This window comes from Mytilus galloprovincialis, chromosome 8, assembly GCF_965363235.1.
Source record: "Mytilus galloprovincialis chromosome 8, xbMytGall1.hap1.1, whole genome shotgun sequence".
Lineage (NCBI taxonomy): Eukaryota > Metazoa > Mollusca > Bivalvia > Mytilida > Mytilidae > Mytilus > Mytilus galloprovincialis.
This window is the reverse complement of record NC_134845.1, coordinates 86,021,239-86,037,562: the sequence shown is the minus strand read 5'-3', so window position 1 is coordinate 86,037,562 and position 16,324 is coordinate 86,021,239. Positions and strand designations below refer to the sequence as shown.

The following is a 16,324-nucleotide window of genomic DNA, read 5'->3' as shown; positions in this document are numbered from 1 at the left end:
AATTTCCTTGAATAAGTTATAATAATATAATATCCCCGAAAATATAAGAATATATATATATATGGTGACTTATCAATTTGCACTATCTTTTGGTGCAAATAAAGGCATATTAATCCTACTCTTTTTGAAAATAAAATCAATTATCCCCGAAATGTATGCTGCATTGCTTTTTGTTTTTAGTAAAATTGCTGGTAAAGTTGTTGGATGTTTACTTTTTGTGAACATGCTGTTGATTTTAAGGAAATTGTAACTATAGAACGAAAAAGTCAAAGGACATGATGATGGTCTCCTAATATTAAACGGACATCTTAGAATGCGCTCTTTGTGTTCCTATGCTACATAAACACAATTTTGATCGCTGTATCCCCATTTGTTACATTTTTACTTGTTATATAGGTTTAAGATGGTTAGTATCGTTTTCAATATGATGGAAATTTATGCGACTGTCATTCAAGAGAGGGACGAAAGATACCAAAGGGACAGTCAAACTCATAAATTCAAAACTAACTGACAACGCCATGGCTAAAAATGAAAAAGACAAACAAACAACAGCACACACGACACAACATAGAAATCTAAAGAATAAACAACACGAACCCCACCAAAAAACTAGGGGTGATCTCAGGTGCTCCAGAAGGGTAAGCAGATCCTGCTCCACATGCGGCACCCGTCGTGTTGCTTATGTGATAACAAATCCGGTAAATAGTCTAATTCGGTAGGTTACATTCATGAAAGGGAAGGGGATTATAGATACGGCGTAAGGAACATATCCGATATCATTTGTGAAACGGTTTTCCATAACGGTCAACCAACTCGTGATGGCGTCCGTAAAATTTACGAAGGGATGATTTCAACTTCACCATTTGGAACTCTTGGTTTAATAGCTTCCTTGTAAGTTTTGTTTTCAACCGACCCTCATTGTCAATTTCTAGATGTAAGTCAAGATATGAGGCCGACTTAACTGTATCTGTAGTATCCTTTATCTCTTGCTCGATTGGATAGATGCGTTCCACATAGTCACCAAATTTTGTAAAGAACATCATCTATATAGCGAAAAGTAAAGTTAAAAGATATTGCTAACTTCTTATCTTTCTTCCTAAGAAGTTCCTGCATGAAGTCAGCCTCATAATAATAAAGAAACAAGTCGGCAAGTACAGGGGCACAGTTTGTTTCCATTGGAATGCCGACAGTCTTTTGAAAAACACGTCCTCTGAACTTAACAAATATGTTGTCAATCAAGAAATCAAGCATCTTGATAATATCAGTTTAAGAGAATTTTTTGATCGAATCAGAGTGATCCTTTACAGAGTAGGATTTATCCCTCCCTAAGACAAGATACTTGTATCTACGTTGGCCATTCTTTTTTACGAAGCAAAGCAATACCAAATCTTTCAATTTGTCTTTTAGTTTGGAATGTGGAATACTAGTGTACAGAGTAGAAAAGTCAAATGTTTTAATACTGTTACATGATGAAAGAGAGTTAGATTGTATGTACTCTAAAAGATCTTTGGAATTTTTAAGTATCCACATCTGATTCAAGCCCCCTCTAAAATAGGCAGTTTCACAATAACTTTGAATCCCGTCTTTGATTGCTGATAAAATAGATGTTAATAATTTAGAAAGAGGTTTCGTGGAGCACTTGGAAGACCCAGCAATATACCGTTGTTTGTAAGGACACTTATGTAGTTTAGGTATCCAATACAGTGATGGCAGATCCAGTTCTTCATCTTTGGTTGAAATTCAAAAGGAACTGAGAACAGACCTATAATTATCCAGGATTACCTCTTTGGTAAGAGTCGTGAGGGTATATGTTGAGTTTCCAAGTGAATTGTCAATACCTAATTCGTTTATCAAGCAGTTAATGTAATGAGTTTTACATACAAAAACGATGTTGTTTGGGGCTTTATCTGCGGGGACAACAACATATTTGTCATGGAGGTAGGATAGGTGTTTTGCGACATTTGGGTCTTTAAAGATTGACGTAGCATGGCCATTGATAGACACATTCAGTTTCTTAATTCTGATTTGTATCAACGACCTCACTACCTTAATCCATTCGGACAGAGTGTCTACGTCTTCTTTCTCGCGCTTAACCCATTGCCTGGCATAATCCTCAACTGAATCCATCAAAATTTAACAGTTGTTTTTCCAATTGATGGATTTAGGCTCACGATATTTCGAACCTTTCGATAACACATTTCGTAGAGAAGTGTTATTAACAATGTTGAGGTCACCGGTAATAACGTGGGAAGTTTAGCTTGCTTTACAATTATGCTCAATCTACCATTTTCTTCATAAAAAAATCCTGTACCAATTCAGGACTATGACCATTCGTTTAATTTGTTTGAGCTTTTGATTTTGACATCAAACCACTATGTGGATAACTTAGAACCACAACAACGATTAAATTGCAATCATAATTCACATGTGTATTTCTTTATTTCACGAAACGATCCTTCCTTAGGCTTTTACTTTACAACCGTCCTCGTGTCGTTCTTACTATTTGAACCAAGCAGCTGAAATAAATGATATAATAGAGATTAAAAAAATTGTAATTTGTATCATGTCACCTGAAAAACGTTTTATTTTATCCCCTGATCAGATCGTATAATGTTAAATCAGTACCAGGAATATGACAGTTGTTGTCAATTCGTTTGATGTGTTTCAGCTTTTGATTTTGACATTTGAAAAGGGACTTTCCTGTTTTGTATTTTCCTCGGAGCTCAGTTTTTTTGTGATTTTACTGTTGAATCCTGGCGAGAGAAGAACAAAAAAGAAAATTTGCAGATTTAACATTGTTGTGGTGATATTTACATTTACTTTTTATTTACCTTTGCAAAATTCATCATCCTCATCACTGCCATCCGCACAATAAACTTCCTGTCCATCACACAAAGATGCGTAAGGAAAACAATGGATACCATCTCTACATTTAGTGAAGCCAGATGCACAACTTCTCTCTACAATGAAAGAAATATTCTGATTAAAGAAAATGATAAGCTTTCTTTAAAAAAAACATAGTATGGAAATGATGTGTAGGAAAATTGATTATTTTAACGATATTTAATAACGATAAATACAATCATAGTGGTGTAACCTGTGAAACAGGGTTTAACTAAATGAAATAACGATAAGTACAAGCATAGTGGTGTAACCTGTGTAAGAGGGGTTTAACTAAATGATATAACGATAAGTACAATCATAGTGGTGTAACCTGTGTAAGAGGGTTTTAACTAAATGATATAACGATAAGTACAATCATAGTGGTGTAACCTGTGAAAGAGTGGTTTAACTAAATGATATAACGATAAGTACAATCATAGTGGTGTAACCTGTGTAAGAGGGTTTTAACTGAATGATATAACGATAAGTACAATCATAGTGGTGTAACCTGTGAAAGAGGGTTTAACTAAATGAAATAACGATAAGTACAATCATAGTGGTGTAACATGTGTAAGAGGGTTTTAACGATATTTAATAACGATAAATACAATCATAGTGGTGTAACCTGTGAAAGAGGGGTTTAACTAAATTAAATAACGATAAGTACAATCATTGTGGTGTAACATGTGTAAGAGGGTTTAACTAAATGAAATAACTATAAGTAGAATCATAGTGTTGTAACCTGTGTAAGAGGGTTAACCAAAATGAAATAACGATAAGTACAATTATAGTGGTGTAACCTGTGTAAGAGGGGTTTAAATAAATGAGATAACGATAAGTACAATCATAGTGCTGTAACCTGTCAAAGAGGGGTTTAACTAAATGAAATAACGATAAGTACAATCATAGTGCTGTAACTTGTGTAAGAGAGTTTTAACTAAATGAAACAACAACATGATCGATGTGTATCGACAAAGAATTGTTATCCTGAGTTAGATCCTTTACTAAATAAATGAGTGCAAATGATCGGCATAAAAGAATACAATCGTTGTCGTTAGATCGAACAATAAAATGCAACTATTCATTATAACTTTGTGAATTGTTAGTTAGTTAGCATGACATACGTATATTTCTTTAATAAATAAGTTGTTATAAAATATGAAAAAGTAAGATCACAAAAATACTGAACTCAAAGGAAAATCCAATCGGAAAGTCCATAATCACATAATCACATGGCAAAATCAAATGACAAAACACATCATAAAACGAACGGACAGAACTGTTATATTCCTGACTTGGTAATATTGTAAAACAGAAATTATTCTCCTTCTCGCAAAGCTTGTATTCCCTGCTGGTATTTGGCATAACGTTTTGTCTTGAATTCCGTGCTGGTATTTGGCATAACGTTTTGTCTTTTTTTTTGTTATATCCACTCTTTTACGTTTGTATTATGTTTTACCCTTCTAAATATCTGGTATCGAGCATTGCTAAAGATTATCTTCCCTTCTTTTCGTACAGAATGCAATGTATTTTTGTCATAAGAAACATACAAAGGCCATTAACAGTGAAGTATAGACGACTTTTATTATTTGTTTTTTCGTTTATTTTCATGTTGAACATAGGTTTCTGTGGTCTCTTTAATATTTCTGAAACATGATTGGTTTTGCTATTTTAAACATCTGTTTTGTCTCTCCTATCTTTTATGTTTTGTTTTCGGCAATTGTTGTGCTTTAAAATCAAACTTGTAAGACTAATGTACAAAACTCATACCTTTGCAGAAATCTTCATTTTTATCGCTTCCATCTGGACAAACGTGCCTCCGTCCATCACAAAGGGACACATCGGGGAAACAATGAATACCATCCCTACATTTAGAGTGCCCCGAAGCACATGCATGTACTGTAATGAAACGTTTGTAATTGTAACAACAGTTTCTTGAATTACTGAGGCCAAGTGCGACGTTGCTAATTTAAGGTTTTCGTTTGAATGGTTTTACACTTGTAATTTTGGGGCCCTTCATAGCTTGTTGTTTGGTGTGAGCCAATGCTCCGTGTTGAAGGCCGTACATTGACCTATAATGGTTTACTTTTATTAATTGTTATTTGGATGGAGAGTTGTGTCATTGGCACTCACACCAAATCTTCCTATATCCATTATCATTTTTAAAGATTTTATTTACTTGATTTCAATTATGACAATATTTGTCCTTAACTACTGAGTCTAAGTGCAACGTTGCTGATTTAAGGTTTTCCTAAAGTTGCATCATTATTTTTAACATTTTGATTAACCTCATCAAAATTTTATTAAAATGTAAACAAGCTGTGTGTTGAATGAGATATTCTGATATGACGTGCTTCTTTCGCATTTGTAAACAACATCGTGACAGAATTCTCGATATATCTATACTTAGCGCAGACTCAGAGAGACATAATAACGGATGTTACAATATACGTCCCACGTAAATCCACATGTGTCCGAGACTATTTACCAACGCTTTACCGATAAATTGAAATTAGACTACAAAAACTTTAATTCTTATTTGAATGCATAAAAGAAAAAAATTCGAAATCTACAAATCAAAAAAGAATAAAATTCCGCTAAAGTTCAAGATTGCTTTTGGTGCATTTAAGTCATTTCAAAATATGACGTCATACATATGAAAATGCTGAAGCTGGAGGTTTTTCTGTTACCATTGAAATTCGTATACTATTACATTAAAATGATTCTTTGAAGTAGGTGTTGTTTTTTTATTTATTCTAATGTTTTATTCGCATGTTTACAAATTTCAGCAAGTCAACATGGCTGCTCCTTAGATACGAAATGCCATCTTAGGATTTGATCATAAATTACGAGAAAAACATTAAGATTAAAAATAACAAATGTTCGGTTTAAGAATTAAAAGAATAAAGTTGATTTTTTTCTATCGGTTATTTACGAAGTAATTCCTGCAAGCTACAGCTAGATTTATTAGAAAGTTTAAGCTTTGTCTAACAGGGAGTAAAAACGAACAGCAGCACATACGGCATTCCCACCTTCGCTTCAGTTTTTAAATGACCGTATTTTTCCTATAAAAATTGAAATAATTCATGGAAGGCATACAATTGTTGGAAATTAACACATGACCTGGGCCGTGATATTCGAATTTTATCCTGAGAGTTAGCATGGTTAGCGAGGGATAAAATTAACGCATATGACGGCCCTGGCAATGTGTAAATTTACAACAAGTGTATGGCTTCCATGAATTATTTCATAATCAGACATGTATATGCTTTTATAGTAATTTAAAATTCAATGCGTTATTTCTTTAATGAAAGTTTATTCATTGGTACTTTGAACAATGCCTAATGTAAACAAAGATTTCAATACTCTTCATAAGTCTGCAATTTACTCGTTTTTACTTTCGGAAAGCGAATTTTAATTTATGAAGTAATATAGAAATTTATTACATTTACAAAACTCAGGATCCTCATCACTGTTATCAGCACAATCAATTTTAGAATACCACTTGGTTCCGTCACACAGATGCTTGCGATTAATACACTGGATACCGTCTCGACATTTCACATAGTCGTTGGCACACTCGTGTACTAAAAAGATAAATACAGCAATCAAAATTTAGGAAGACCCTTAATGCAACTAAACTTAACTTGCATCTCACTTTATTTTTTTTTATATATAAACCATATATATATTTGGTACTCCTCAGCAAATCCGTATGGTAAAGTTCTGAACCATAACTAGCTCATATCGAATGTGTCGACCGAGGCTTTTCACCAATTGAAAATTTCCTTGAGATCCAGATTCGTTTGAACACCACAGTTCTAGTTTTATGTCAATTATGTGTACTTGCTTATTAGACAAAGAAACTTTCAAGTCTAGTTTAATTAATTAATAATGTCGCATGCCGTAAAAAATAGACCACGCGTGATTAATCAAAAGCATTTGTTCACAATATAGAAAAAAAACAGATTCACATAACAAGTATTCCGAAATGTTTTCATGTGTATCTAAATATTTATCAAATTATTAATCAAATAATTGATTCCCAGTGTATGGAAAGCCTGAATGTAGTTTTGTTGTATTCCATTGCATCTTTCTTATTCAGTAGTAGTCAATGGTAGTTGTATTTACATTACCATACTTTGTTCTTTCATTGTGTATGTACCTCCCCATCTTGAGGGATACAAAAACGAGAAAAATAACAGATTTCTTTTTCAATTGCACAATTCTTTTGTTAAAAAAATAATAATGTGGCAGCTAGCAGCACTTGAAAAGTAAACAAGTTGTCATCTTTTGATTACCACGAGAAGACGAATTGCGCTGTAAAAGGATGTGCTTTTATTTTTGATTCGAGCGTCACTGATGAATCTTTTGTAGACGAAACGCGCGTCCGGCGTATATATATAATTTTAATCCTGGTATCTATGATGAGTTTATTTTTTGATCTTTAACCTAGATTTCGAGATTTTCGGAACGTCTGAGTCGTATACAGATTTACATTTATTCAGACATTTCATCAAAATGGCTGCTGAAAAACGACGTTGAACAGCGGTATTCTAATGTTTCCGTTATTTGTTACCTAAATCAGATAATTAAGAAAATAAAAAAGACAGAAAGAACATACCCCTACAGAATGCCGGATCTTCATCACTCCAATCGTTACAGTTAAACATGGTACCCCTTCTACTTCCACCATCGCATAATCCCCACAAAGGAAAGCATTCATTACCATCACGACATTTCATATAGCCTTGCCCGCACGTCTGGTCTGTTTTCAAAGTAATGTAAGAGACAGATTAAGGAAAGCATTCATTACCATCACGACATTTAATACAGCCTTCCCCGCATGTCTGGTCTGTTTTCAAAGTAATGAAAGAGACATATTAAGGAAAGCATTCATCACCATACGACATTTAATATAGCCTTCCCCGCATGTCTGGTCTGTTTTCAAAGTAATAGAAGAGACAAATTAAGGAAAGCATTCATTATCATCACGACATTTAATACAGTCTTCACTGCATATCTGGTCTGTTATCAAAGTAATAGAAGAGACAGATTAAGGAAAGCATTCATTACCATCACGACATTTAATATAGCCTTCCCCGCATGTCTGGTCTGTTATCAAAGTAATAGAAGAGACCGATTAAGGAAAGCATTCATTAACATCACGACATTTAATACAGCCTTCCCCGCATGTCTGGTCTGTTTTCAAAGTAATGTAAGAGACATATTAAGGAAAGCATTCATCACCATCACGACATTTAATACAGCCTTCCCCGCATGTCTGGTCTGTTATCAAAGTAGTAGAAGGGACAGATTAAGGAAAGCATTCATTACCATCACGACATTTAATATAGCCTTCACCGCATGACTGGTGTGTTATCAAAGTAATAAAAGAGATAGATTAAGGAAAGCATTCATTACCATCACGACATTTAATATAGCCTTCACTGCATGTCTGGTCTGTTATCAAAGTAATATATTGAATAAATTAATAAATTGGTTTACATCGTCATTTCTCATTGTTGAAGGTCGTACGACGACCTATAGATATTAACGTCTGTGTCATTTGATCTCTTGTGAAGATTTGTTTCATTGGGTATCATACCACATCTTTTTTTATATTCATGCGCTTTGCAGTAAAGGAAAGTGGAATTCTTAATGGCATTTATCTTTAAAAAAAAAGAGGGACGAAAGATACCAGAGGGACAGTCACACTCAACAATTGAAAATAAACTGACAGCGCCATTGCTAAAAATAAAAAGACACACAGACAAATAATAATACAGAAGACACAGCATAAAATACTAAAGACTAAGCAACACGAACCCCACCAAAATCTAGGAGATCTCAGGTGCTTCAAACGGGTAAGCTGATTCTGCTCAACATGGGGCACCCGTCAATTTGCTTATGTTATTACAAATCCGGTTAATAGTCTAATTCGGTAGTACGGAACATATCCGATATCATCCGGGAAATGGTAGTTCCATAACGGTCAACTAACTCGTAATGGCGTAAAATACGAAGGGCTGAAATCAAACTTCACCATTTGGAACTCCTGGTTTAATAGCTTCCTTGAGGGCAGCAGTCCTTTACTAAGGAAATCAGGATAGATTAAATTATACATACTTTTACAAAAATCTGGGTCCAGGTCACTTTCATCTTTACAATACGCAGGGACCCCATCACATAAGCTATGTGCGTTGAAACATTGTTTTCCGTCCCGACATTTCCTCCAACCATTCCAGCCATCCCAACCATCAAATTCAGGACAACTTTGTTCTGTAATTAGTTTTACAAATACTAATATAAAAAAGTAAAACAACAAAAATACCGAACTGCGAGGAAAATTCTTATGTAGAAAATGATGGAGAAAGCATGGTTTTACAGCTGGCTAACCCTCTCATTTGTATGACAGTCACATACAATTTGATCATTTTTCACTCGAAAATTGATATTCTATATAACTTTACAATAAAACGAATATAATTTGGTTTTAAGTGTTCGTTATGAATTAAGATGAATTTACTTAATCATTTCGGATGCATAGACATTTATACAAATATATTTCTCAATATTTTTAACAACCCGTTACCTCCTTTCAATCATTTCTTTGTCATTTTACGTTACTCTAGAGCTAGCTCAAAGTACGTTGATTTTGTTGAACGAGGAATATTGCTTTCTCAAAAGTTGCTAAGACAGGGCTATGAATCAATCAAATTATGGTCATCACTCAAAAACTTTTACGTTATTATGAGCTGATTGGCCATTATGACAAAAGTGTGTCATAAATCATGTCTGATATTCCTCCTCAGTCATAATAACCTTCCATCATTACCAAACTCAACAAAGAGACAACACGACGGGTGCCGTATACGGTGCAGGAAATGCTTACCCTTCCGGAGAACCTGATTTAACTCCGGGTTTATAGTGGAGTTCGTGTTGTTTTTTATTTATTATTTATAAGTGTTGATGTAAATGTCCTTTGGTTTTGTGAGTCTTTGTTTACTCCTTGGTTTTGATTGTCATTGTCGTTTGTTGTACGACAATCTGTATTTTTACACGTTTTATAAGATATTTTAACATTAAATCGTTTAAAATTTATTACGAATTGATCCTCTCTGTAGGATATATACATCATTATGCGATTAACCCTCTATCAAAAACCCTGTTCCGCCACTGAGAATAACCGGCATCAAATACTTTTACGAAAATAGAAAAACACCATTTGAATTAAAATCAAGAAAGGTCCACAATAAAACTCTCAAAACCATCTAGTTGTGGTCAAACTATCATGACTTAGCTAACAGTTTCAGTTTTTTTAACAATTACTTGTTAAACTTGATCAATTTTAAAGAAATGAAAGAAAGTTCCATTCGTGTCTTTCAAGTAAAAGAGTCTTATTCATAGACCTGCAATCCACCAGAAACACTACAAACCTTATGTTAGTAAAAGAGGGACGAAAGATACCAGAGGGAGGTCAAACTCATATATCGAAAATAAACTTACAACGCCTAGCCAAAAATTAAAGAAGACAAACAGACAAATAATAGAACACATGACACAACATAGAACACTTAAGAATAAGCAACTCTAACCCCACCAAAAACAAGGTGTGATATCAGATGCTCTAGAAGGGTAATAGTATAACGTCCGGGCTAACCGTGCTTTTCCATATCGGTTTATGATATTCGAATATCGGTAAACTAATGTCGTCATAACTTAAAACACCGTTCTCTTTCATCTAGTAACTTTCATCTAGTTCGTAGTTTAACTTTTGAATAATTAAACACACATTTTATTATTAGAACTTTAGTAGTTTAATAATGAGTGTGCTCTTTCATAGAACTTTGTTGGGTTTTTTTTTGTGTATGTATCAAATTGCACTCTCTAAATGGATGTCTTATATTTAGATGTCTGATTTATACACTGGTATAATGATAGTATCAACTTTACGGAAAATATTATATTAAATTGTTTGGATGGTGAGGAGGACTTACATATAGAAAGCAACAGATGTTAAAATCTTGACAGTTTGGGAGGAAATCTTGTCAAACGAATAAGCTATGTAACGTCGACGATTGTAATAAATATTTCTGTTGTAAAACAGACACATAATTCACATATCGAAAAAAGAAACAAACACGTCATGGCTGAAAAAAAAGAAAAAGAACAAGACAAAAAGGCAAATATTTAAGGAATGACTGAAATATTTTTTCTGTCTATGAAGAAATAACTTATCAAATGTGGTGCACACTGAACAACACGCATACTTATTTCTTATAATTTAATTCTAAATTCTATTTTAAACCGGCGTAAATCATGAAAAAACGTTGATGACGTCATGGTCATATGACAAAATTGTGTCTATGATATGATAAGCAAAACGACGTCAGCCAATCAGAAGACGCGTTACATCCAAAATTAAACTATTAGTACATAAGAGTAGTAGAATATATAACAATCGTGAATATTTCAGCTTTCTATATAGTTTATCTACCTTAATTAATACGTTACGCTTAAACATGTTTGGAGTATACGGACTTAATTTACATTTGTATGCTCCTGACATAAAAAAAACTGGATTTTGAGGAAGAACAACTGAAATCGACAGTACATTGGTTTTACGGTCTTTATCTAGAATTCCTTGATCAATGATCAACAGAAATAAAGGCAACAGTAGTATACCGCTGTTTGAAATTCATAAATCGATTACAAACTGAAACTGAGGAAAACACATCAAATATAAGAGGAGCACTACGTCACAACATTAACACAATATTAAAATGTAACACACAAATAAATGAACTATAATATAATAATGGCCATTTTCCTGACTTGGTACAGGGCATTTAAATAAAGACAAAAGGTGGGTTTTCTTGCATGACAAACCTTCCGCTTTTATGGCGATGCTAGATATAACATTAAAATCATATCTTTCTGATTTATCTCACTATCGAATGTTTTCGAAGTATTTGATTTTTAAGATGTTAGAATATACATGGGATCTGTAATCTTATCGATTGTTTTCTTTTTCCAATGGTGATATTTTTTAAGAGCGTTAATTGGCATTGCTGCGATGCATTAAACACAGATAACAGTTACTCTGTCGACGTAACATGTCTAACTCCTTTTAGAGTTTGTATGATCCCCTCTTTTTAATTTGTAACATTGATCTTTCTCTCCCTAGTCGCTTCCGAGATCTGAACATCGATACCGTAGCCTGAATTGTAGTTTTTGTACACGGTGAGCATACCACATGCATTTACTTTTACGTTTCTAGACCAAAATGCAATTTAAATTTTGAGATATTGAGAAAAATCCAGGAATACAAATTTTTTAGGAACCACCAAATTCAGCAGTCTTTCATTATTAAATAACCTTGTCTCTCCATCTAAAATTCCTATGCCATACATTTTTATTACAATAACCAAATGATCCTTTCATGAAATCAAGGGATATGAGTTGTAAATATAGAGAAATATAATTGCTTTTTGAATATGGTCGAAAGAAGTCCATTTAAAGTGCTGCAAAACAGATATTATAAGGTACATAATGGTTTGTATCCCATGGAAACCAAAGGCAGATCTAGTGTTAACTATTTAACTGTTGAGTATAGAATTGAAACTCCACTATTTATGGGGTTTTTTTTGATAAAAACGTGATTTCTTGTCCCAGCCACTTTAAAAAAAATGTGTTTGATCTTTACAAGTAATTTTTTGTGCAGTCAGTACCTTGAATTAGATTTAACATTTTTAAGCAATTTTAGAGAGATTTATAAGGTATTGATTCCTGAAGGTCCAAAACAACCAAAATGGGATGTCCCTAGACCGCCTCTTCAACATCTATACTCTAAAATATCGTTAAAAATGTAGAAATAAGTGTTATTATTACTTAATATAAGTTCTTTAATAATTCAAAAGTATGTTTAGAGCCAACATATTTTAATGAACAGCTTTGAACATGGGATTTTTAATTTCAAATGGTGTGTCCCTGACAAAAAAAATATCCACTACGAAACGAAGTCCTTAAAATTTGCTAATAAACAGTTTAATAAAATCAATGTTATTTTGTTTGCAAGAGATATAAACATTAGGGTCTTACAAAAGAAGTGATGCTTTTATAACGGCAGTTAAATTGTTGGTAAGAAAAATGAACACATGAAATGGACCAGAGTGATACCGTATGTTTTGTCAATGTCCACTAAGAAACGGGTCAAATCTACTCCTGTGTCCGGTTTTAAAATTATGAAAAAAATATCAGTGTACAGCTTAATACATGCTTTGGTGAATAAAATCAGTCTTGATACTACTGTAATACAGGGATTGTGGGGAAGAAATAAAACATGTCAATGTGTCCCTTACGAAACGGTCACCTACGAAACAAGTGTGGGAGAAAAACGTTTCGTAGTGGACACTACCACTACCATGTAGTCTTTTTTACTCTTTTTTTTCAATGATATTCGTGCAAAACAAATAACAAGGATTAGTTTCATGTAATTTTTAGTATGTTTTTATTAACATAGAATAGGGTTGATGTTAACTACGAAACTTTTTGTCCGCTACAAAACGGTCTTGTCAACTACGAAACGCATCAAAACGTCCACTACGTAACATAAGTTGAACCTTCATACGTGAAGTACTGTCTGATCTTTATCGATAACAAATGGTTCTCCAATTCAGAAAAAAATGAGATCTTTCTAGTATATAAAGTAAACAATCTGGAATGTCTATAGGAGACATTTAAAATTGCAATAAGATATGTTTTTAGAAGCAGTTCGTAGTGGTCAAATGGTTTCAGTACACTAATTATGAATATAATATCATTTTGAAGAGTATCTAAATTTGCACTTTAAGTTTACAAACAGGTCCATAATAGAGGTATTCAAAATAATTCTTGAATTAAAATTTTAGACAAGTTGATTTTCCTTCCTTTTGTTAGGTGTCAAAGTCACGCGTTTATTGAAAAACGCCCTTATATGCATCCAATACCTAGAAAAACCATGTATTTGATGCTGATTCTGAATTAATTCAGCAATTTCAGATCGGTTGCTAGGGCTTTTCTTTATGTTGCTATGGTCCTTCAGCCATTCAAATTAAAGCTATTATATTTTTTAACATTTTCAAAAAAATGATATTGACTGTTAAATTACATTAATATTAAAAAAATAGCAAAAATCTTGATAATAAACAAGTATTGTTTTTGTCATTTTTATTAATTTTAACCTTTTCGGTTGCTATGGTAACCAAAAAAAATACAAAAATACCTAGACTTTTTTTTCTGTTTTTAACAATTCAATATATGAACTTAAGATGCAATTATAGTTTATAATTAACTTGTCTGCCCAATGTAAATTTTTTCTTGATTTAAAATATGATATTTAAGCAATTTTTAGAAAATGTCAAAATACAGATTTTTGCACTTTCTTAAATACCATTTTAGCCTTAATAAAAAAAATATTTCACAACCTCAACATCAAAATATAAACTTCAAAAAATGCTAAATGATATGTTGATTTAAAAAAAAAAAATTTTGAAATTGTCATTATCATAAAATTGCTGCAACCAAAAAGTATACATTTTCCAATTTTCATGTCTAAATTCATCATAAATTCCTGAAAAAAAAATGGCTGCATGTTTCCATACCAACCGTTCAAAAAAACTAAAATAAAAAATAGCTTGCAAACTTTATTTCATTCTTAGCTGCCTATTATATAAAGGAATAAAGCAGTTCTGAGACATACATGAATCACCCCCTGCCTGGATCTTACAAATAGCTGTACTTAAGTGCTAGTTTACAATGAAATAATCCGAAGGTACACCAGTCATCATACTAAGACATATAATTATGATTTCTACCCGATCAATCTATACTCTTACTACTCCTAAATTATGTCTGCTGACTTGGAAAGCAGTATTTCATGTGAATTCCTCAAGGGTAAACATTTACATTCATATGTTTGTCTTGAATGTATATTTTGAATTTGAATATATACGTAAGCTATCGTTTATCGGCTTTACAGACAAACATAAGGATTAATAAATATAGAATTGCACGAGGTCGCACGACCACCAAATTCAATCATGATTCCAAACGGCGACCGTAGATCCTTTTTTGAAATCCTTATACTGTTTTGAGCATGTACTTCTGATAGTGAAATCACCATAATGAAAGCTTGTAGCTCTACAGCATACTTTTTTGTTCTTTTCTAGAATATTAAAATACCGAATAACTTCAATATCAATATCAATGCGTTCGTTTGATATATATTCTATTGAAAGTTTGAATGGAAGTTCTAAGAGAGAGACAAAAGATACCAGAGGTACAGTCAAACTCAGAGATAGAAAATAAACTGACAACGCAATGGCTAAAAACAAATTCCAATGGAAGTGTAACTTGTAACTATAATTTACTTACGTTCACAGAACTCTGGGTCTTCATCACTGTGGTCCGGACAATCATATGATCCTGCACGATCACAGAGCCATTGAGACATGAAACAGTGAACACCATCCCTACACTTAGTGTAACCAGGCTCACAATTTTGATCTATAACAAAAACAGATACTCAATTGATTTTATAGCTTGCTGTTCAATGTGAGCTTAGGCTCCGTATTGAAGACGGTATTTTGATCTATTAGGGGTTATTCTTAGGTTGTAACCTGAATGGAGAGTGGTCTTTTTGGTATTCACACCTCATCTTCTTATACTGTTGATTCAGTAATATTCGTCGGATACCAATTTTCGTGGATTTCATGGGTACAGGGACAACACGAATTTAAATGTTCAACGCAATGCAAATTTTCTTAAAAAAATGCATGTAAACTTTGTCAAAAACCACGAATTTAATATCCACGAATATGCAGGTTTTTCTCTTTCCACGAAAATTGGAACCCACAAAAATAAATGAATCCACAGCTATCTAGATACTTGAATTCTCCCAACTGAATGGCCGCAGGTAAAAAAAAGGTTAATATAATAATTTATCAACTTATACACAAGGTCAAATACAGACAACAATTCATAAAACAAATAGAACATTATAATTATATAAAGAGTGCTATTCATTTTTAAATGCAAATATTCTACATAGGAATCAACTTTCTGACACCTACATTAACTCTTTTCCATTCGGCAAAAATTGCACTATTTTTGCCGCTGAAGAACGATCAAATTTCAATCAATAATAACTTTCTTATTACTGTTAGTAGGCTTATCAACTAAGACTTATTATAGAAAATAGTTTTTCAGTAATATTAATGGCAGGTTTGTAAAAAAATATATAATCTTTGATCACGTGATAATCAGTCCAATGTCACGTGACAACAACAAAAAACTCAGAAAATTGTAAAATTTCGATACAAAATATACTTTTTTGAAGTTTATTTATGGAAATAGTATCAATAGAGCATCCAAATACAATGTTAGAAATAACATCTCT

At 32.9% G+C, this 16,324-nt stretch overlaps 1 long non-coding RNA gene across 1 annotated transcript; it reads right to left on the bottom strand.

The window, feature by feature from the left end:
* Positions 1-4,659: 4,659 nt before the first annotated feature.
* On the bottom strand, positions 4,660-15,426 carry LOC143043627 (uncharacterized). The gene is made up of 5 exons (XR_012968513.1): positions 15,301-15,426; positions 9,013-9,165; positions 7,508-7,651; positions 6,330-6,470; positions 4,660-4,782 (listed from the first exon to the last, which is right to left on the bottom strand). It is a non-coding gene; the product is annotated as an uncharacterized LOC143043627 (long non-coding RNA).
* Positions 15,427-16,324: the final 898 nt, after the last annotated feature.